This window comes from Lissotriton helveticus, chromosome 5_1, assembly GCF_964261635.1.
Source record: "Lissotriton helveticus chromosome 5_1, aLisHel1.1, whole genome shotgun sequence".
Classification (NCBI taxonomy): Eukaryota; Metazoa; Chordata; class Amphibia; order Caudata; family Salamandridae; genus Lissotriton; species Lissotriton helveticus.
This window is the reverse complement of record NC_136065.1, coordinates 1,198,760,208-1,198,783,352: the sequence shown is the minus strand read 5'-3', so window position 1 is coordinate 1,198,783,352 and position 23,145 is coordinate 1,198,760,208. Positions and strand designations below refer to the sequence as shown.

Genomic DNA, 23,145 nt, shown 5'->3' with positions numbered 1-23,145 from the left:
CTTTTTATAAACTCATTGAAGACTTCAGTGTATTATATTGCCAAATAATGTGGACAGCTCCTGGGAACTGCAGCTGTCATTTACTGGCTGACAACATTACAAGAGTCACATTTTTTTTGTTTTATATAGTGCGAACTTGACCCAAAGGTATTGGAGCGCTTTAGATGAGCAACAGTTAAATTACACAAGGACACATAAATTTTTTGCAGGCACAGGGACATTAGGTGATTTGCCCACTCAAAGGATGTTGAGCCAACGCAGAGTGTGGAACCCAGTTCCTCCGTTATAAAGTCGGGAGCTCTGACAGTTATTGTATTGTACTGTCTTGTAATTATATTTATATAGCGCCTTCTACCCCTGACAATGCGTCGAAGCGCCTTTCGGCAAGTAGCACGCTACTCCGGAACACTAAAAGGATTATCGCGCAATAACCACTCCACGCTGTTAGTTTAGCGTAAAAGGCCATTTATTAAGACAGGGTTGACAACCAATTTTAACATAACACTCATAAACAGTTAACAATCCGCAACCTCATGTCTTCTAACCATCATCCACTCTCGTACTCCAATTACTCACTCCCACTTCACATCACGACCTCTTCACTTGTACCATTCACTTCCAAACTTCTCTTTCAAACTTCCTCCAGCATCTAGCCATCCCACTCCTGCCTGCCACACACCCATCCTGCACCTGCATCCGCCTCCCCGGAAGGGTGATTATGCCCGTCATGGACTCCCCACCCCTCCCAAGAACTGCAAAGACACCCCTTTCAACCCGTCCTAAACTGGAAAGCTTCTAAGATACACAAACAGACACCCCTTCCCCACTCCTAGAAACTTGTAGGGTGGGAGGGTGGTCAAACTTCCTTAATATAATCACTGAGGCGCTGGGGAAAGGAAGAGGAAGAACTTCCTCCCCTGTCCCCTTTTAAACACTATCCTAACCCCACCCCCTACACTACCTAACACCCTGTCCCTCTCGTGCGAACTCCCCAGGGGAAGACTGGTCTTCCGACCTCACTTCCCCCGGGGGCCGCAGTGGTGGATTAGTTTAGTGACATTTGAGCGGTGGACATGTGTCTGTTATTTGGAGTGAAAATGATAATGGGGGGGATAGAAGAGGGACCAGTCTTGAAAGTGTTATTTGCCACATAATGAAGTGAAGCAAAGGAAAACAAAAGTAACGTACAAATTACTTAGGCAAGTGTAATTTCCTTTGTAGTGTGTTTATTAGGTACCTGAATCGATATTCCTATTCTTTGCCCTTGTCCGGTTATAAATCAATAATATCCCCACAACGGCATAGAAACTCTTTTCATAATTCAGTCATAGCGCATGCTGTCACATTAAGCAAGCCTATTCCTCCAGCCCCCTAGAAAGCACACCGAGTTCTTAAACAAATCCAAGCCTCCAGCAACCTGGGAAATCCCCGCTGCTTTGTTTTGATTTCGTCCGAGAACTCCTGTAAAGCACTGTAAGAACGACCAGTTCTTAGTGACATCTTTATTGACGTCTTATGTCCAGCCTTACGTCAAACCCGGCACCTTTCAGGTATAAATATACCAACGTTGCCTTAAGCAAACACACGGTGGTAATCCTGGAGCAGAGCAGCTATCTACTTCCGAAGAGCCCAGCTGATGCGAGAGCCCACGGACGCTGCCCCTCCCTTTTGACGCGCTGAGAAAGACGCTTATTTTCTCTTGCCGAGAAATCCAGTCTCCGGCGTTTCCAGCTTACCCTTGCGGGTGACTGGGATACCGAGTCCTGAGAGAGAGATACCAGCCCTCCTGCCTTCTAATACCCAGGTACTGAACTGACTAAACCCTTACGGAGAATTCTTGAGTCAGATTCTTGGCAAAACAAACTTAACTTAAACTGCTACTTACTTACTCCTTCCCACGTATTAGGCTTAGGTCAGGTACAACGGGGTAGGCGTAGTTAGAAGCACCAGTTGAGTACGATTAGTCAATGTATATATGTATGTATCTATTTTATCCATTTTAAAGTATCATATGGCTAAGAAACCATATCAATGCTTTTACAGTATTATTTCATAATCCTGCTTTTACTGTATGCACTTTAAGTATTGCAATTGTAGCAATTCATTTCTCTTGTATGAGGAAAGAGACTGCTCAATAAATAACACCTTTTATTGAAAACGCCCGTCTCTCTTTTTCTCTGCAATCTGGTGAAACTAAGTACACACCTTTGACTGAGTGAAATAGCTGTCTTGTTTTCACACGACTCTAGAGATATACTCTTATTCAGGGAGAGCAAAGTTGTCATGTTTTATGGTTGTCAGAAACTAAATCCCTTCTTGTCTATCCAGGGAGGTTAAACTCCTCCTCGCTTATTCGAGAAAGTTTCTAGTGAACTCTCAGCTAGCTGGCAAACACTTAAGTCTAATATAGTCAGTAGAGACCTAGTTAACCTTAGTCCTACGTCTACACTACTGAAGATATTATTCCAATGCGCAGAGCCTATTGGGACTATAGGAACTACACTACACCTTCTCATGGTCGAAGCCCAAAAAAAAGCACTCGTCTACAATGTATTTATTTAATTGTGGTGTTTACTACAGCGCTGCACGGTTATCTTATGGCCACTTCAATCTAGCTTTTGCAATTGAAACTAATCCATGCAAATCAGAATTATTTAATAACATTCTTCGTATTTCTATTTCCTTTGTGCACAGGCTGCCGTTGCATTCCTGTCAAATGTTTGCACAATTCTCGGAATTCTACAGTAAGGAGGTACCACTGGATCCGCCAGTGGAATTCCTGAACGTGAAACACAGGCTGCCCTTGCTGTGCTGGCACAAGACTGGAATGCCGGTTTAATCTCACTGTACTGCGGTTGCCAGCGGCGCCGAGGCACCCAATCACGAGGGAGAACCGACCTCCACCAAGAGGGAGCTCGAGGATGAAGGCCAAGTGGGCTGGGATTCAAACCAATAGGAAGCAGGGACAGCCTGGACGACCAACCAATCAACGACAGGTTTACAACTAGTGCAGGCATCCAGGCTGCTTGCAGATAGTGACAGTACGTCAGCTGACAGCTCAGTGGCCGGTGACAGAGGCGGTTGGTGGTGCAGAGAGGGGTCTAGTGGGGGTTTTCCTGTGTTCGAACAGTGGGGTCAAACTGGTGTCCTCGAGACAAAGGGGTGGATCTGGACTCAAGGGGAGGGTGGGGCAGACGATAAGACACATAGAGGTAGAGACGAATAGGAACAATAGGATTACGGTGGGGGCCTGTGACAGCACAGGGTCGAAAGGAAATGAGGGTGGAGACAACAGGAACAGACGTGGTGGGACCAGGCATGAATACTTTGGTTTTATCTTTGGTTACAGCCCAAGGACAGAGGTGTGAGTTGGAAGACAGATAGATGCCGGGGATAGATCATAGATGTGGGCGGAGTGCCCAGGTGAAGTCCTAGAGCTTGAAAGGGGTGTGAGAGGGGACCGCTTGCAGCACAGGGGCAGAGCGTCCCATCTAGTGGGGATGGTGACGCCCGAGGACGGAAGGACCAAACCATCCGTGCTTGTCCTGTTTTGCTTGGGAGTCCCCTGATGTCAAGCATATGCTACCTTGTATGCCTGCCCGGTCTCACGGCGATCCTGGGTGAGTGAGTGCACTTTAGGAATCTTGCTCAGTGACCTGAATTGACTCTAGCCGTTTGTTTTGCGAGCTAACCCTGTGGGACACTGAATAAAGCTGCGGGTCACCCCACCTTCCCATAGTCAAGGCGATTAACTTTAAAGCCGTAATTCTGGATTCGGAATGTAGTGTTGCCATCTATAGTACAGGCAAATGCTGCTTTTAGCGGGTGGCTCTGCGCCAAGGAGGGCGCCACACTCCAAAAAGAGAGATTGGTGTTCCTGCCAATGACGTATATTTGTCTTTCTTCAAAACACCACCCTACTGCCGTCTCAAGTGTCAATAAAACCCTTGTCGCTAACATTTTAATCTTTGCCTTCCCTAGTTCTTTGGGGTAACCAAATAAGATATGTAGTGACAGTTTGATAGATTTGACCGGAATCTGTTCATGAAATAAAGACAACCCGATTTCCATGGCTTCTGCACGATTGAGGTTTATAGTAACATGATAAGCTGATCAGCAGGTAGTGGGGTGATTGGCGGTATATAGGCTGACTGGATAGCAGTGTTTAGACCGTGTAGTGCGGTGACTGGTGGGGTAAGAGTTGACAGGACAGCTTATAAACTGTTGGGTGTCTAGTGATGGCTGACTAACAGATGTGTGGTTGATTGTGAGGGTGAACCTAAGTACACGGGGGGACTGCGATTTTAGTTGCTTGTAGAGTGACCAACTGGCATGGGTGTGAATTCAGGGCAGGGAGTGTAAAAATTCAGGACAAAAATTCAGGGCGGTGGGTCAAAATTCAGGACAATAATTACTGACACTACAAATTAAGTTGTGCAATAGTATGTGAGTAAATAGACAACAAACATAAGAACAAGTCAAAATAAGTGACATAGCGGCCTCCCCACTTTCAAGTCCTAGAAAATCTCATATTGCTCTGGGTGTTTTTTCTGGCCCAATGGAAAGGAAATAGGATTTTAATGCCGCCCAGCACTTCAACAGTTGCGCAGTGACTGGGAACAATGTGAGCCACCGTGTTGGGACATGCCGAAACAAAGGCTGCCACTCTAGGACCACAAAAGTGAAAAACCCTTTCAACCACGCGGTCCGCTTTGTAGAAGAAGAGAAATGGCTGTAGACTTTTAGAACAAAGGATTCTACATCCATTGAAAGTCCATTAATAGCTTGTTTAGCACAGTTATGCAGGATATGGGCAGAACAGTTTGCAGGCAGAAGGTCTCCATTTGCTCCCTTCAAATGCTGGAACAGAATGATGTTGTCCATAGTCATCACTTGCGTTGTCCCCACAGTATGCCGCGACGTGCTCCATTTTCAAACCATGGTTATTTAATTTTGTTGTGATCTGCTGTGCAGTAGCTGTAGCAGTCTCTGCTGCATCCTCGTAGAAATCCAGCAGAGTGTAGGCCACACCGGAGGTGAAATTAAAGTGTAGCAACTAAAGTGGATAGATTTTAATGTTACCTTTGTTTGAGGCGTCACTGCAAACAGAAAAATATCCATCTTTTAGGTCTTCTTGTGCTCGCTGCAACGATAGAGGTGCACGCACATTTAGAGTGATGTTCGAGGCCTTTGTGGGGCCACAAGATGCTTCCATCGCTTTGGATGAGTCGGGATACATTACTTTGCTTAGCTTGATGCCACAATCCAGGGAGCGGTAGGAGATGTGATGCTTAACAGCATGGTACACCAGAGTCACCTCTGCAGATATGACCTAAAATGTAAAAAAAAAAAAAAAAAAAAAAAAAAAAAAAAAAAAAAAAAAAAAAGACACAAAAAGGTATAAGCACGCAAAGAAAATCTCCATTGGTGAAGAAAACAATGGCCACAATGGGGCTTAGAACTGCAAATTTAAACTAGTGTCGGCTGGTAACCCAAAAGCAATTATGACTTGCTCTTAATATAAACAGAGTGAGAAAAGCGCGGTATAGGCAACCTGACTTGGTAAACACTGCTGCACATTTAAAGAAAGTAACAGAAAATTGTTAGATGGCTCGCCTATTCAGTTTGGGAGTCTTAGAGTGTGACAAAGCAAGAAGAGTGTAAAAGAATTACATAAAACCCATGTCACATTATGATGAAGCAAGTAATTACTTACTTTGGATAGCAATTACTTACTTTGGATACTTCTGACTGGAAGTGAGTTTCCGTGATTTCGAACCAGACTCCATTTTTTTTTAGTTGTTCGTGACGCCATTTTTGTGTTGCCCTCACGTAGGCCGTGGAGGTAAACGAACGAACAAAGTTGCATGGGCCTCATTGTTTATGTATGCATTAACAGGCCCTTTTCTGACTTGTGAGTGAACTGCAGGACGCTGACCTCTTCACCTGAAACGGACCTCGCAAAACCAATTTCCCTTAAGTTTGATTCTTGTCTAAAATTGCCAATCAATCAATGTTCAGGATATTGTTAACTTTTAGTTTACTTGCACATATCTTATCCTAATCGGCATCTGAATTGTTTCTTTCCTTACGACTTTTCATTACATGGGTAGTGCTTTCAATTATGGGTTTGTCCGGCTTGTGGAAATTGAATTTGGGACAGTCCTAATAATTAACTTTTGAGTTGGGTTACTGTAAATTGGGTTTTTTGTTAATGTGATACTCAGTTAGAAAATGTGTCCCATTGGTCAGAATTTTGCGCAGTGGGTGTACATTTGTAATGAGAATATGGTGTATAAAAGGTGATGTCTTGCTCTATGAAAATTGAGCAGTTTCCTGAGTTGTACACCGTGTTGTATTGCTTGGTTTACTGTTACTAGCTGCAGCTAATAAATTTGATCTCGGACGCCACCTAGAAGTATTCCGTGTCTCTGTTTGCCAAGACAGGAAAACCCGAAGACTTTGGGCGTGTCCCTGGCGCCACTGGGTTCTAAGAAAACCCGGTTCTTCAGAACGAATTCAAGCGATTGCGCAAATGAGTGTGCCATCCACACAGAGAGAAGTGCGTGCTTTCTTAGGTATCACCTCGTATTGTAGGCAATGGATCCCCAACTTTTCCTTGCTAGCGAAACCTCTGTTGGCATTGACTCTTAAAGATACTCCGTATCCTCTCCCTTGGTCTGATGATTGTCAGAAAAGTTTTTCTGAATTACGTGATGCATTGTGTTCTGCTCCGGTGTTGGGTACTCCTGACTACAGTAAACCTTTCACGTTGTACGTTCACGAAAGAGAAGGTTGTGCATTGTCAGTGTTGACTCAACACTTTGGAGACAAGCAACGCCCATGTGCGTATTTTTCAGCTACGTTAGATCCGGTAGCTAAAGCGTTGCCGAGCTGTTTGAGAGCTACAGCGGCAGCGGCTGTTTCTATCCGACAGTCTGCTGGTTTGGTATTGGACAATACGTTGATTGTGATGGTCCCACATGCAGTGGATACCTTATTGAATAGGACTAAGACTCAGCACCTTACTAGTGCACGTCTGTCAGGTTATGAGCTGACTCTTTTGGCTAGCCATGTGCATATTAAAAAGGTATATACCAATGAAAGGACACAGTTCCTAAAGTGGGGTGCAAAAAGTCACCCATACTAAAGGGTGCAAAAAAAGTCACCCATACATCTAGAAAAGCAATTTATACAAAAAGAAGGAAAGAGAAATCTTAGGTAGGGGGTACCCACTGGTGAGGGGAAGGAAACCTTTGTCCTCTATTGCCCTCACACACCCCAAGGGGTGTCATGCTTCATCATCGGGCAATTGCTCCTCGTAGGGCCGGCGCTGCAATTCCCTACGGGCCCCCGAAGGGACACTTTGTCGGAGATCTTTTATAGGACTGCCGGATGGTGCATGGGGGTGTGCGGGGAGTGGGTACAATGAGGGTAAGAAGGTAAAGAAAGTGCGTGCAAAAATGATACATAAGATAAAAAAGGGGTCAACATGCAGCAACATTGTAACTGTTGTACCCTAGGCAGTCCGAAGACCGCAAAAATAAAGTAAAATATTGCCCCAAAGGCACACTATGCCCGGGTGACAAAAGGTCATAGGTCGAAAGGACGCCGCCCAGTCCCCTTCTATTTTACCTAGATTCTTTCCGGCAGTTCAATTACCGGCACACACAATGAAGGGGGATACGCGACGGTGGCAGCCCGTGTATTAACCCCCCGGCCATCGGCGGGCTAACATCTCGCTTGCACCTTGATGACCTGTCTCAGCAGGGCTAGGTAAGCACATTCCGGGCATTACTTAACTTGTGCGTTACCAGCCTAAGAACCATGGTAGGAATCTTAGTAGGCAGGATTTGGCTGTCAGCAATAGAGCAGAACGCTAATAAAGGAGGGGTCTTGATTAATACGATGGGCAGGGCTCGTGTGCCTGGTTATTCTTTATTTTCTTGTTACTTAACCAATATGCACATAGCTGTGGCATATCTTGTGGCATCAAGTAGCACTGGTGTCCAATTTTGTGGTTTATCTTGTTTTTTCTTTTCTAGGTATTAATCACGAGTGGTATCCACCATACAGCCGTTGCCACATTGAGGGTAAACAGATTGCTGTTCCACCGTGATTGAGACAGAGGGTATTTTATTTACTGACATTATTCACGTGCACTTCACTTACTTGAATTACTTTGGTCCTGAAGAAGCGCAAACGACCCTATATGGGCGAGACAAGCGCGAAACATGTCGACCTATGACCTTTTGTCACCCGGGCATAGTGTGCCTTTGGGGCAATATTTTACTTTATTTTTGCGGTCTTCGGACTGCCTAGGGTACAACAGTTACAATGTCGCTGCATGTTGACCCCTTTTTAGGTCTCGCCTGTCGATGCGCATGCGCATCGAGCAAGCGAGACTATAGGGGCTCATCCAGACTTTATCTAACTTGCAAGGAATCGTGGCGATTCCTTGCAGTGCCCGTGACTTTTAAGCTCAATGCGCATGTGCATTGAGCTTAAAAGCGCGTGCACATGCCCCCAGCCGCCTGCCTTGCCTACTCTCTCTCACAGCCTCCCCCAGCTCCGCCCCCTCACTACTTGATTGCACGGCCGCTAGGCCGTGCCTCCCCTACTCTCCTCCCCCCTCCTCCTCTCCTCCCCTGCCTGCCTGCCGCTAGGCCGTGCCTCCCCTACTCTCCTCCCCCCTCCTCCTCCTACTGCCGTGTCGCACCTCTCCCCTCTCCGCCCCCTCCCCTGCCAGCCGTGTTACGGTGAAAGGCTTGTTTTATTTTGTAATCGTGATCCACCCCCCTCTATATGTTAGACTCAAATATGTGAAATTAGTTCTCTGTACAGCCAAGCTGGTCCTGCCAAGGCTTGTTGTGTCATGGTCTTTACTTGCATTGTGACACTTCTGCATTTGTAATGGAAAAATCAAACTGCAAGTAGCAGGAAGGAAAGGCATCAACGACGAGATGAACGGGCCCTATCTCGCTATCTCCGACCCTCTCTGGCTTTCTCCGACCCTATCTCGTTATCTCCGACCGTCCCTCGGTTTCTTCGACCCTCCCTTGGTTTCTCCGACCCTCTCTCGCTGTCTCCGACCCTCTCTCGCTATCTCCGACCCTCTCTCGCTATCTCCGACCCTCTCTCGCTATCTCCGACCCTCTCTCGCTATCTCCGACCCTCTCTCGCTATCTCCGACCCTCTCTCGGTTTTTCCTACCCTTTCTCGGTTTCTCCGACCCTCCCTCGGTTTCTCCGACTCTCCATCGGTTTCCCCGACCCTCCTTCGCTTTCTCCGACCCTCCTTCGGTTTCTCCGACTCTCCCTCGGTTTCTCCGACTCTCCCTCGCTATCTCCGACCCTTTTCTCCCGCCCTGTAGTGTGCGCTGCCCATTCTCCCTGCCCTGTGTTGTGCGCTGTCCTGTCGGGATCCCTGCTCCCTGCCCTGTGTGTTGCCCTGTCGGTGCCCCTTCTTCCTGCCCTGTGGTGTGTGTACTGCCATGTTTGGGGTATTTGTTTCTGACCTATGGGGTGCATTGCCCTTCCGTAAGTCCCCCTTCTCCTTGTTTCTGCTGGAAGTGTGTGCTTCAAACTATTAGACCTGGCTGCGGTAATCACATTTTGCAAGCAGACACTTGTTAAAGTGGCAGCTTTCCTGCCATACCAACCTTTCGTAGTTACATTGTAGGGAGGCTGTGATGCATGAAATGAAACGCAAGTCAGAAAAGACATTACTCAATTCCAATATAAATAATTGTATTTACTACTGAGCGAAGGTGGTCTAGGGGCGCCAAAGGTCGCAAGAAGCTATCGGGCATCCTGCAATCGGCCCATGATAGAGCGGGGCAGAATGGAGTCCGATAGCATTGGTGTATAGATCAAACATTATTAGGTACGCAAATAAAAAGATGGCTATGCAAAAAATGCCGCAGCTGGGACTTATCCGGTGACTGGGACCACTCCTACACATGGGAAGATCTGTACGCAGAATGGGAAATGATAGTGTCTCTGGTTGTAGAATTGTGTTTTTGATGAGTGATGAAACCATTCTAAAAGCTGGAGTTTCTCACTCCCAGAAGGAGAACAATATTGATATCAGATGAGTCTCTGGTTCCTCTGCTTGCATGCTACTTTCGCGGCTCCTTTGATGTGCGTCCATTTGCCACCAGCCACTTAGCCACTTAGCCAATTTGTGTGAGGCGCCGCCTCTGCTGGCGCGCGCCGCCTCTGCTGCCAGGCTTCAGCACACCAGGCTGCACACCCCTCACCCCCCAGTCACTTCATCCGCGCCCACTTCACACGCGCTCTGCAGGTCATAAACAGGACCATCTGCTCCACTCCCAGCACTGCATGACCATCTTCAAAGCAAGCTTGTAACACGAGCTGCCCTCAGACGTTCCAAGACACACTTTTAATGCTTCTGAGGTCGATAACATGAGCCCCGTTGCATTGACACACACTGCCCTCACACACACAAGTTACTGTCACACACACACACCCTCAACCCCTCACCCTCACTCACCCTCACCCTCACTCACCCTCAACACCTCACCCTCACTCACCCTCAACCCCTCACCCTCAACCCCTCACTCACCCTCACTCTCACTCATCCTCACTCACCCTCAACCCCTCACCCTCAACCCCTCACTCACCCTCAACCCCTCACCCTCAACCCCTCACCCTCAACCCCTCACCCTCGACCCCTCACCCTCGACCCCTCACCCTCCCTCACTCACCCTCACCCCCTCACCCTCACTCACCCTCACCCTCACTCACCCTCAACCCCTCACCCTCACTCACCCTCAACCCCTCAACCTCAACCCCTCACCCTCACTCACCCTCACCCTCACTCACCCTCACCCTCACTCACCCTCACTCACCCTCAACCCCTCACCCTCACTCACCATCAACCACTCACCCTCAACCCCTCACCCTCACTCACCCTCACCCTCAGTCACCCTCACCCACCCTCACTCACCCTCACTCACCCTCAACCCCCCACCCTCACTCACCCTCACCCTCACTCACCTTAAACCCCTCACCCTCACTCACCCTCACCCTCACTCACCTTAAACCCCTCACCCTCACTCACCCTCAACCCCTCACTCATCCTCACTCACCCTCAACCCCTCACCCTCAACCCCTCACCCTCAACCTCACTCACCCTCGACCCCTCCCCCTCGACCCCTCCCCCTCAACCCCTCACCCTCCCTCACTCACCCTCACCCCCTCACCCTCACTCACCCTCACCCTCACTCACCCTCAACCCCTCACCCTCACCCTCACTCACCCTCAACCCCTCACCCTCAACCCCTCAACCCCTCACCCTCAACCCCTCACCCTCACCCACCCTCACCCTCACTCACCCTCACCCTCACTCACCCTCAACCCCTCACTCACCCTCAACCCCTCACCCTCAACCCCTCTCCCTCACTCACCATCAACCACTCACCCTCAACCCCTCACCCTCACTCACCCTCACTCACCCTCACCCACCCTCACTCACCCTCACTCACCCTCAACCCCCCACCCTCACTCACCCTCACCCTCACTCACCTTAAACCCCTCACCCTCACTCACCCTCACCCTCACTCACCCTCACTCACCTTAAACCCCTCACCCTCACTCACCCTCAACCCCTCACTCATCCTCACTCACCCTCAACCCCTCACCCTCAGTCACCCTCACCCACCCTCAACCCCTCACCCTCAAACCCTCACCCTCACTCACCCTCAACTCCTCACCCTCACTCACTCACCCTCACCCACCCTCAACACCTCATCCTCACTCACCCTCACCCTCACTCCCCCTCAACCACTCACACTCACTCACCCTCACTCACCCTCAACCCTCAATCCCTCACCCTCACCCTCACTCACCCTCAACCCCTCACCCTCAACCCCTCACTCATCCTCACTCACCCTCAACCCCTCACCCTCACTCACCCTCAACCCCTCACCCTCACCCCCTCACCCCCTCACCCTCCACCCTCACTCACCCTCAACCCCTCACCCTCACTCTCCCTCACCACCTCACTCACCCTCAACACCTCACCCTCAACCTCAACCCCTCACCCTCACTCACCCTCACCCTCCCTCACCCTCACTCACCCTCACCCTCACTCACCCTCCCTCACCCTCACCCTCCCTCAACCCCTCACCCTCAACCCCTCACCCTCACTCACCCTCAACCCCTCACCCTCACTCACCCTCAACCCCTCACCCTCACTCACCCCCTCACCCTCACTCACCCTCAACCCCTCACCCTCACTCACCCTCACTCACCCTCAACCCCTCACCCTCACTCACCCTCAACCACTCACCCTCAACCACTCACCCTCAACCACTCACCCTCAACCACTCACCCTCAACCACTCACCCTCAACCACTCACCCTCAACCACTCACCCTCAACCACTCACCCTCACTCACCCTTACCCACCCTCACCCTCACCCTCACTCACCCTCACCCTCACCCTCACTCACCCTCACCCTCCCTCACCCTCACTCACCCTCACTCACACTCAACCCCTCACCCTCACTCACCCTCACTCACCCTCAACCCCTCACCCTCACTCACCCCTCAACCCCTCACCCTCACACAGTGCAATAGGTCTCAGACCATTTCAGTTACAGCTTTAAGAAATGTTTATGGCTTTTTTTATTTGTAATTCTTTAGCATTGGCTACAGGAAACAAAAATGCTAAACATTTACAAAAAAAACCCATAAACAATTCTAAAAGCACTAACTCTAATGGTGCGAGACCTATTGCATTTCCAATGCTTGTTTATCTTATGTATCATTTTTGCACGCACTTTCTTTACCTTCTTACCCTCATTGTACCCACTCCCCGCACACCCCCATGCACCATCCGGCAGTCCTATAAAAGATCTCCGACAAAGTGTCCCTTCGGGGGCCCGTAGGGAATTGCAGCGCCGGCCCTACGAGGAGCAATTGCCCGATGATGAAGCATGACACCCCTTGGGGTGTGTGAGGGCAATAGAGGACAAAGGTTTCCTTCCCCTCACCAGTGGGTACCCCCTACCTAAGATTTCTCTTTCCTTCTTTTTGTATAAATTGCTTTTCTAGATGTATGGGTGACTTTTTTTGCACCCTTTAGTATGGGTGACTTTTTGCACCCCACTTTAGGAACTGTGTCCTTTCATTGGTATATACGTATGAATTAGGAGCATGGACACTGGACCTTTATCAGCTCCTAGGTCCCCCCTTTTTGTGTGACATATTAAAAAGGTGCAATGTGTTGAATCCAGCTACGTTGTTGCCGATTTCTGTGGAGACAGATGCTCAGAACAGCATGATTGTGTTCTCCGGACAGAGGAGGAAACAAAGGCTAGAGTTTATTTGAAAGATACGCCTCTTACGAATGTTGATGGTACCCTATGGGTAGTTGGTTCGTGTTTCAAGCTTCCGAATGGTGAAACGACTGCAGCATATGCCGTCACAACTTTACATACAGTTGTTGAGACAGCACGTATAGCACATAATTCTGCGCAAGCAGCAGAGTTGATTGCGTGGACTAGAGCGTGTGTGTTGTCAGAGGGAAAGCGAGTGAATGTCTATACTGATAGCCAGTATGCATTTGGTGTTGCCCATAGTTTTGGACGTTTGTGGAGAGAAAGAGGATTCCTTACTTCTCATGGTGCGAAAATTCAGCATGGGCAGTTAGTGAATGAACTTCTGGAATCACTTACTCTCCCAAAGCAGATTGCAATTGTGAAGTGTAGTGCGCATAAGAAAGTTGTGGATGATGTAGGTCGAGAGAATGCGTTTGAAGTTGCGAAGGAAACGGCGAAAGACATGATGAGCCGTATGTATGTTGCAGGCCCTGCAAGATGGGTTATGGCTGGTGGAATGTGTGAAGACACAATAGAAAGTGTGAAGTCAATTCAGGCTGAAGCTACGGAAAAGGAAGTGAGTACGTGGAGAGAAAGTACGGGTATGTTGGATTCGACGGGTTGTTGGGTTGAGTTGTCAGAACACCAGCGATGGTTGTTGCCTGATGCGTATGTGCTCCCAGTGGTTACTATGGCTCATGGAATGGCTCACATTAGCTCGAAGGGAATATGCAAGTTGTTGGCTCCAGTATGGCAGAATGCTGGAATTCCGAAATTTGCTGAGAATGTGGTGAAACATTGTATGATTTGTTTGAAGTACAATCCTGGAAAGGGAACTCCAACTCCAGCTGGTCATTTTGCCCCTCCAACTTATCCGTTTGAAGTGATACAGCTAGATTACATTCACATGGAGAGATGCAACAATTTGAAGTATGTCCTTGTGGTTGTTTGTGCCTTTTCCAGATGGATAGAGGCCTACCCACTAAAGCATAATACTGCCTTGTCTACAGCCAAGGTTTTGCTTAAAGAGTACTTCCCTAGGTATGGTTTGCCGAGAATTGTATGGAGCGACAATGGGAGTGAATTTGTGGGTCAAATCATGAAGAAAGTATGTGCTGGTTTGGGAATAAAACAGAAATTCCATGCTGCGAATCACCCCCAGTCTGCTGGACTTGTCGAATGCTATAACGGCACTTTGAAGCTGAAATTAGCTAAGATACAACTGAGCACTGGTCTTACATGGCCGGATGCCTTGCCGTTGGCTCTTTTGTCAACAAGGACGACAGTGCATTCTCGTGTGGGACTTCAAAAACTATTTCGTATGTGCGGTCGTCTAGCGAATGTTTGGGGTGTGCCTCGTCCTAAGAAGTACAGCGAGAGTGAGTACCCTATTTTGGTGGATTACTTACATGACTTGACTGCTAAATTACGTGTTCTCGACCAACAGGTCTATGACAGTTACCCGACTTCTACTGCAGATCCAGGCCATACGATTCAACCTGGACAATACGTGCTAACGAAAAACTTCCAGCGAACTAAGAATTTGGAGCCGCGATGGACTGGTCCCTATTTGGTTCTGTTAGTAACTAGAACTGCTGTTAGAGTAGCTGGTAAAAAAAATTGGGTGCATGACACCCATACTAAAAAAGTTCCTTTGCCCCCTAACGTATGATAAGTGGGTGAAGGATGGAATAGCCGATTCTGAATGTGAAAGGATTCCTAGATTTGTACCTTTTAGTGATGCACATTTGACATGGACTCAGTCAGAACGCGAGGATGATGACGTTCTGCAAGCTGCTGTGCCTTCACATTTGAAACTTGACACCATGAATCCAGAAATACTTTTTAAGGACCAAACTGTGCCTGGCAGAGAGCGCTACAATCTGAGATCGAAAAGGACACGTAAATGGACAAATAAAGATTGAATTTTTTAATTTAGTGAATTGCACCTTGTCAGATCAAGAGACTTTTTTCTTTTTCGAGTCACCATCCGGACTCAGCTGCAGGGTCGCGGTACAGCCTTAAGGGGTGAGCCGCGTATTGACATAAGGTCTGTGGTTCAGGGTCGTTAGTGCGATCTTGGCGCACACTTAAGTGAAGAAGGTAATAGCCGTGAGCAGCACGTTAGAGGATGGAGTCTTTTGGGTCTGATAAGGGTGTTAAGAGAGTTGATCCTAAAATAAAAGTGTATACTGATTCGTAGCAAATGTTTTTTGATACTGTGTTTTCTAATGCTTTTGAATATTACGTTAGCATGTGTGGGTTGGATTGTCTATGTTATACAACAGACGCTTGTATCTACGTCCCAACCTACTCTTTCTTTCTCTACTGTTTCTCCACATGAATTTCATACGTTGCCTGAACATGAGCAGACAAGAAGATCAGAATTTGTTAACAATTCGTTTATACAGATGTTGCATCAGCATCAGTTAGTCGTAAATACTACGAACTGCTGGGTTTGTGGTCTTATGCCACATACGATAGATAAGGGAATGCCATATTTGGTTTTACCCTTTTCGCCTAATGGGTCAGTATGGGCACTCCAAGCAATGTTTATCTATGCGAATGAAGCATCTCCTGTACGTTCCGTCAAAGATAATGCAAGTAATAATGCCTTGATACAGGGAATAGTAGATATGATCAGAGATATTTATGCGTATAATGCTATCCCTAAAGATGAGGTACAAGCATATGATGGTTGGAACAAGACAAGATATAGCATTAGTCTGACAGAAAAGGTCTCCTCCTATTTGGATTGTACCCCACCAAGGTCATTTTTGTCTGCAAGGTAATGGTCAGAATCCGAGAGCTCAGCTTGGTAAGAGTGTGTGTGTTCACACCTATGTCTATACATCCCAGAAATCTCCACCGTTCGTGCCAGCTAAAGGCACGTATTTTGTTTGTCACAACAGAGCATATACATGGTTGCCTCCTGATTTCTCAGGCACATGTTATGTGGCATTTTTGCTTCCCCCTACGTATACAGCTGCTTTCAATTACCATAAGGCAAGATATGGTAGAGGTGTTATCGATGCGAAAGATACTGTCGCACAAGGACTTGGGGACTTCATTAAGGGTTTTCTGCCCTTTTGGGGTCCTATGGCTAATGGTAGAAATATTAGTCAGCTTACGAGAGTGGTCGAGGCCACTATAAATGAGACTGCAGGTGCCCTTAGCAATATTACAGCTGAGCTTCAAGCGGATCGCCTTATGACATTACAGAACCGCTTTGTTTTAGATACTATACTTGCAGATAGAGGTGGGGTATGTAAATTGATCGGGTCTAGTTGCTGCGTTTTCATACCAGATAACGCCTCGACAGTGTACAAAGCCATCTTGAGGTTACATAAGTTCGCTGAGTCTATACATGTAGACGAAGGGAACTGGTCATTGATGGAATGGTTTTGGGAACTGCTATCCAAATGGGGATGGAAGATTCTGATGTTTCTTGGTATGGCTTTAGCAATCCTTTTCTCGTGTTGCTTATGCATCCAGTGTGGTCCCGCCATTTGTAGTCTTTGTGCTACGATCTGTGTGAGAAGACCAGTCCCGAGAGAAGTGAAGGATAATAAGATGATGTTACAGCAACACCTTGACGACCTGATGAGAATAGATATAGACCTGGATTCCGATTGACGTGAGTTTAGGTTATTGCCTACGTAATGGCAAAAGGAGGGTCTGAGATACCGTGATTTCGAACCAGACTCCATTTTGTTTGAGTTGTTCAAGACACCATTTTTGTGTTGCCCTCACGTAGGCCGTGGAGGTAACCGAACAAACAAAGTTGCATGGGCCTCATTGTTCATGTATGCATTAACAGGCCCTTTTCTGACTTGTGAGTGAATTGCAGAGAAACTGACCTCTTCACCTGAAACTGACCTCGCAAAACCAATTTCCCTTAAGTTTGATTCTTGTCTAAAATTGCCAATCAATGTTCAGGATATCGTTAACTTTTAGTTTCTTGCACATATCTTATCCTACTCAACATCTGAATTGTTTCTTTCCTTACGACTTTTCATTACATGGGTAGTGCTTTCAATTATGGGTTTGTCCGGCTTGTGGAAATTGAATTTGGGACAGTCCTAATAATTAACTTTTGGGTTGGGTTACTGTAAATTGGGTTTTTGTTATTGTGATACTCAGTTAGAAAATGTGTCCTATTGGTCAGAATTTTGCGCAGTGGGTGTACATTTATAATGAGAATATGGTGTATAAAAAGAGATGTCTTGCTCTACGAAAATTGAGCAGTTTCCTGAGTTGTACACCGTGTTGTATTGCTTGGTTTACTGTTACTAGCTGCAGCTAATAAATTTGATCTTTGACGCCATCCAGAAGTATTCCGTGTCTCTGTATTCCAAGACAGGAGAATCCGAAGACTTCGGGTGTGTCCCTGGCACCGCTGGGTTCTAAGAAAACCCGGTTCTTCAGAAGCTTGGTTGCAGGTAAGATGAAATTGTGGCACTCAGTATGTGGAGTTATTTTTGGATGCGATGACACAACTTGTGCATGCTACTATCACGCAACATAGTTAGGCCTAAACATAGTACTGGGACCGGAGAGTCAGCCGATTTTAGGCTGATCTGGTCACCGGAGACTGAGGCATAGGAGAAGCAAAGCATTTGTAAAACTGAAATGTTTAAACTAACTTAAACAAATGTGGAATAAGGAGTCAGAGGCGGACTTGCCTACAGGGACATTTAAAAATTTCACTTTAATGGTGCCAATATCTTAAAATATTCTTAAATGAATACTGTCTCCTGTATTTATGAAACCTGCCCGGGTTCTGCAAACATTGTCTGATCCTGGGCATGTGCAATTTCTCTCCGGACCATCTTCATTGGCTTAGGTTATAAATGCTGCCTTCCGATTGTTTTTAAGTTTGTTAGTCGGGCCCCATGACAGCCATGTCAGTCATTTGTATCCTTCAGGGCTACTGGCCCCTTTACTCGAAACACTATTTTCTTTCCTGTGTCCCCCCTCCCGCAGTCTGATTTCTCTGCCTCCCCTCCCATTCATGCCTTTTAGCCCGCCCGCACCCCCGTTTCTAATGCAATAGGACTCACGTAAATGAGAGTTCTATTGCATTGCAGATGCTTGTTTTTAAAGTATTGCACACTAACATGCGCGCGCTGCCTTACATCTGGCTCATGCGCCCAAAGTCTCCCACTCCACAAGGAAAAACAGGAAGTGATCTGGATAGGAGGGTGTTTGGTTTCCAGCGCTCGCACACACCACTTGTTTAATAAGCTGACTGCGAAAATTATGCCAGCCGATTAAGATTTTACGGTCAGCCTAGGCTTCTGGCAGAAACAGAGGCTAACTTAAAACTGGGAACACATCCACTCAGAAGCCCACCTGTCAGCTATATAGTAAGATGGGTCAGACAGATACTGTCTATGCACCTCAGAGGCACGCGTGGACGACACAGCTAATAAGCAAATCGGAATTTTACACAGCGCATTAAGATTGGTTGGGGTGCCAAAAATTCTCCAATCCTAGGTCATCGTCTACATTTCGAGTTGTGCCCACTCCAAGAAAATTTTCAGCCCTGGGATTGGCCTCGATACGACCCGGAAGTACTAGGGCGGACAGAGGTACAGCAGGATCTTGGAGGTCTCTACTGGCCAAAAGTGAGTCAATAGTCGAAGGGCATGTTTATTGTATAAATAACTTCTACAATTATTCACAAAAGGTACTGTGTTTTTAGTTACCCGATGGCCCAAGCATAGGCTAATTGGCTGTTTTGATTCATACTTTCAAAAAAGGTGTTTTACATATAGCCCCATGAGCGAATGGTCTATGGTTCGAGATTCTTCGGGTTCGTGGGGACACTGCCAGGGGGTGATATCCGCCACAATTTATACCAACCTGGGGGAGCGAGAAAAGATCGGTTAACCCTTATTTTTTTCATAGCGGTAACTCAACAGAAGGTAATGGACTGCTTTACATGAGAACGCATTTGTTTATGGTAGGCACAGGGAGATGAAGGGATTTTCCCAGAATAGCAGAATGTTGGGCCGATGCCGAAACTTGAACCTGGTTCCCCATCGCCATAGTTAGCGGCTCTGGCCATTACGTCACATCCTCGCAATCGAGTCTCTGCATTGACCCAACAACATTCTACGATTCTGGGCAGTTGTATTTTGGAGTGCTTTACACAGGCACCAGTTACCTTTACAGGGACACATCCTCTCTGGATGTTTATCCGCGTTCATATTATTTCGTTATGAAGCATCTTAATGAAGAAAGCTGCTGAAAGTCTCCTTACACAAACATCCATTTGATTCTTACCTGGTGAGCTCCCTGCTTTCCTTGTACTTATCCCTATCGCACGAGACCTACATTTTAAAGCGTCCCGATGCTTCACTTAGGCACAAGGTGCTTTATAAATGTAACCTGGTAGCGATGAAACCAAGTGCAAGTTCGTATTTTTTAAGTTACATTTGCTATTACAAAGGGCTTCAGTATGAGTGGTAAGGAAGGACACGCTTGAAGAGGGACGTGGTGGTGGTATGGACGTTGTTTGTGGTAGGGTGACCAGACGTCCCGGATTTCCCGGGATTGTCGCGGATTTCAGAGTACTGTCCCGAAGCTTTTCTTCATGTTAAGTACTCCTCGGTTTTTAGAACAAAAGGTCAAGTCCTCCTACAAACCAAAGCCCTGTTGAAAGTTCTGCTCATGTTTCCAGAATTTTTACAGGCACATCCAAAGTTGGAAATAATGTATCGGCCTCTTCCAAGCAGCGCAGGAGAAGGCCGGCTGCATGCTCAGAGGAGACAGAGTGGGAGTAGGGCGGGGGCTCAGGCTGGCGATCCTGCCATAGGCACGCATTTACATAGATAACATAGCAAAATATATATTTACACACACACACACACACACACAGGGCTTTAAGTTGGATGGAAAAACTGGGGGGTCTCGCAAAGTGGAGTAACCAACGTAATTAAGGGTCCGGCTTAAAAGCACCTAGGCTGAAAATCTATGCTTAGCTTCTCAGGTTGCCATCCGACTGGCAATATGGAACTTCTGTCATTACATCCAGGTATACAATTCAGCAATTAACACTACCCTTACAACAAGCCAGTACTATTGGCTTTGTCAATGGGTTTTAGTTGCACAACATGAATAAGCAATAGCCATGGCTTCGTAGTATAGCATATTGAAAATGCTCCCATTTTGAAATGATAACACTATAAAAGAACAACTCTCCTTGAAACTCACATGAAAGACAGTGAAGGGTCCAGTCTCATCACCTTCTTTTTAGAACTGCTGGTGCTGAACACCGGCAAGACCAGGCCCACTTAAAGGATGTGTGCGCGCGCGCGTATAAAAATCAGAACAGGCCAGAAATAGAAGTACAGGACTAAAAGATCAGAAGCCTTGAGAGCGCTGACATTTACACTGACAAACAGCCATGAACACCCCCTTTTAAAGATGTACTGACACTGAGGCACGCGCTCTGCATCGACTTCCTTTTGAATGCATTGGACCGAAGAGGGAACTTGGAGGGGCGCATTAGAAAATTATCCAATTGTAGGTATATATTTACCTATTTTTTTTATATATTTTTCATTTTGTCTATTATACAGTGCATTGATAAGTGTGTGTATCCATGTATGTAGATTTAGAGAGATTGTAGCCAACCTCAAGGCAACCAGGTGCTCTGATAATTTATAATCCACTTATTCCTGTTATGTAGTTGATTGTTGAATGTTTGAGGCAATTCTTGAGCCTCTGTTTACACAAAAATTGCTTACATAACCTGCTGTGGAATGGGAAGAGATGCTTGTTGGAATAGGGAACAGCTGTACCATCTACAATGCCTTAAATTGCAACTAAGAAATGAATGGAGTGATTGCTTTCAAAAGCTATGCACTCTTAAGGTGCTGTCATTTATATGTCAAACTCATCAAGTTGTTGCCAGGAATAAATTATGAAAATGTGACATAGCTTGCCATTTGTGATCATGACGAAGCGCTTACACAGTGATATATTTATAGCTTTTCCCTACATATTAACCAGCCGAAATGCTTCATTAAATTGCCATCAGGGTGCAGCTGCCATCAGATATCGCTACTTGTCGATTGTCAGCTTCACTAAATCCAAACTTTACTTTAATTTGGGAGGGTAGGGGCGGGGGAGATGCGCATACGAAGAATTACAGAAATTATTGTAATCAGAGCTTACAAGGCTTTCTGCAAGCTTTCAGTAAAAGCATGTAGATCGGTACTGGGGCACACAAGCACGGTGGCCTACACACAATCTGTTCAAGTATTTAATTTGGGCTGCTGGATTTCACCACAGGCTGAACTCCACTGAAGTCATGTTAAACCGCTTAGTTAGTACAGCCCTGCTTCTCTAAAGATCATCAACAACAGGCATGCATAAAGCTTCTTGTTTGATGATGTCAGCTCCAGTTTTCTTTACTTTTTGACATGCAAAAAGTGCCCCTTTAAAGCTGGCTCTTCTTAACATTGGCAACAGCTCCTCTGCACTTTATTTACTCTCCCCATGGGTGTGCAAGTTTACTTTATATTAGCCACTAAACTACCTGGTATAAAATTTTAGAGGGGGCTACATCCGATTCTTTGTCAGAGCGCTTACACAGTGATACCTTTACAGCCACAGAAATCTACAGTGCACTACTGTGCGATAATATGCTGCATCACTAAATACTTATAAGGTCCCAAAGGCGAGACAGATTGCATTGCAAATGCTTGTTTCCATACTCAGTGCTCAAACAGATTGGATAAAACCTCTGCGTTATCAGCCTCTTAGCATTTAAATAATAAGACATATGAATAGGAGGAATTTACTAAAAATGTTGAGGGGGCTGGTTCTCGTTCTTTAGGGAGTAGATCTTTTAAGGACAGCCTATAAAATGGTGTTGTCGTAATCACACATATTACTGCTTTACAGGTTACATAATTGAGAACAACCCATTAACGAAGGTCTTGTAAAGATAGTGGACGAACGTCTCATCTCTCCCATGGGAATCTCTCCAGGGAATACATGCACATATATCTAATAAGTGTACGTGAGCCAGGAAGCATGTCCGAGTTAATATTAACATTGTGGCAAGGAATGAGTCCATTTCAGCTGCAGGATGGACCTGTGTCTTTTATTCACTTTGCTCCAAATGTACATCTCCTTTTAAATATTTATACCACGAGGGGCAGTTTTATCTCTGTAGAAGGGATGTATATTTATAAAGTGATCTGCACCTGGGACTTTACAACATGCAGCTAGGCGGTGGAGTAGTGAAAATGAGTGGTAATCGGTGCCGTTCACTTAAGATAAAATAAAGTTTTCAGGTTTTATTTTCCACGAAAAATTCTCTAGTCAGACAGCCCCAAAACAAGTTTTTCACCACTGGACACAACCTTGAATGCCGCACGGAGATTCATCTCGAACACATACGTTTCCTTGTGTAGATTTCACAAACACCGTGATTGATTCCCCTTCAGAAGACTATGCCTCAGTCTCTGGTAACCGGAACGAGTGAGGCATAGTGAGCATACACTGAAAATAAACGCACATCACGCTTCATGAGGCAAAAAAAGCAGCAACTAAACTTACCGATCACCAAATCGGAATGAGTAGGTGTTTGCTGTGAAACGGCTAGTCCGCGGCAAACGGGTGATTCAAAAATGCAAAAACTAAAGGCTCAAAACTTGCTCTGCATGTCCGGTAGTACCGTAGCTGTTATCATTGGCCCTGACGCATCAGGCCAATAAGAACACTGCTGCAGTGTACTAACAAGCTCTAGGATTGGCTGATGGCTTTCAAGCCAATCCT

General features: G+C 46.4%; 1 long non-coding RNA gene across 1 annotated transcript; it reads right to left on the bottom strand.

Annotated features, from left to right (window-relative positions):
• Positions 1-448: 448 nt before the first annotated feature.
• LOC144755214 (uncharacterized) lies at positions 449-23,054 on the bottom strand. The gene is made up of 2 exons (XR_013594855.1): positions 22,927-23,054; positions 449-5,332 (listed from the first exon to the last, which is right to left on the bottom strand). It is a non-coding gene; the product is annotated as an uncharacterized LOC144755214 (long non-coding RNA).
• Positions 23,055-23,145: the final 91 nt, after the last annotated feature.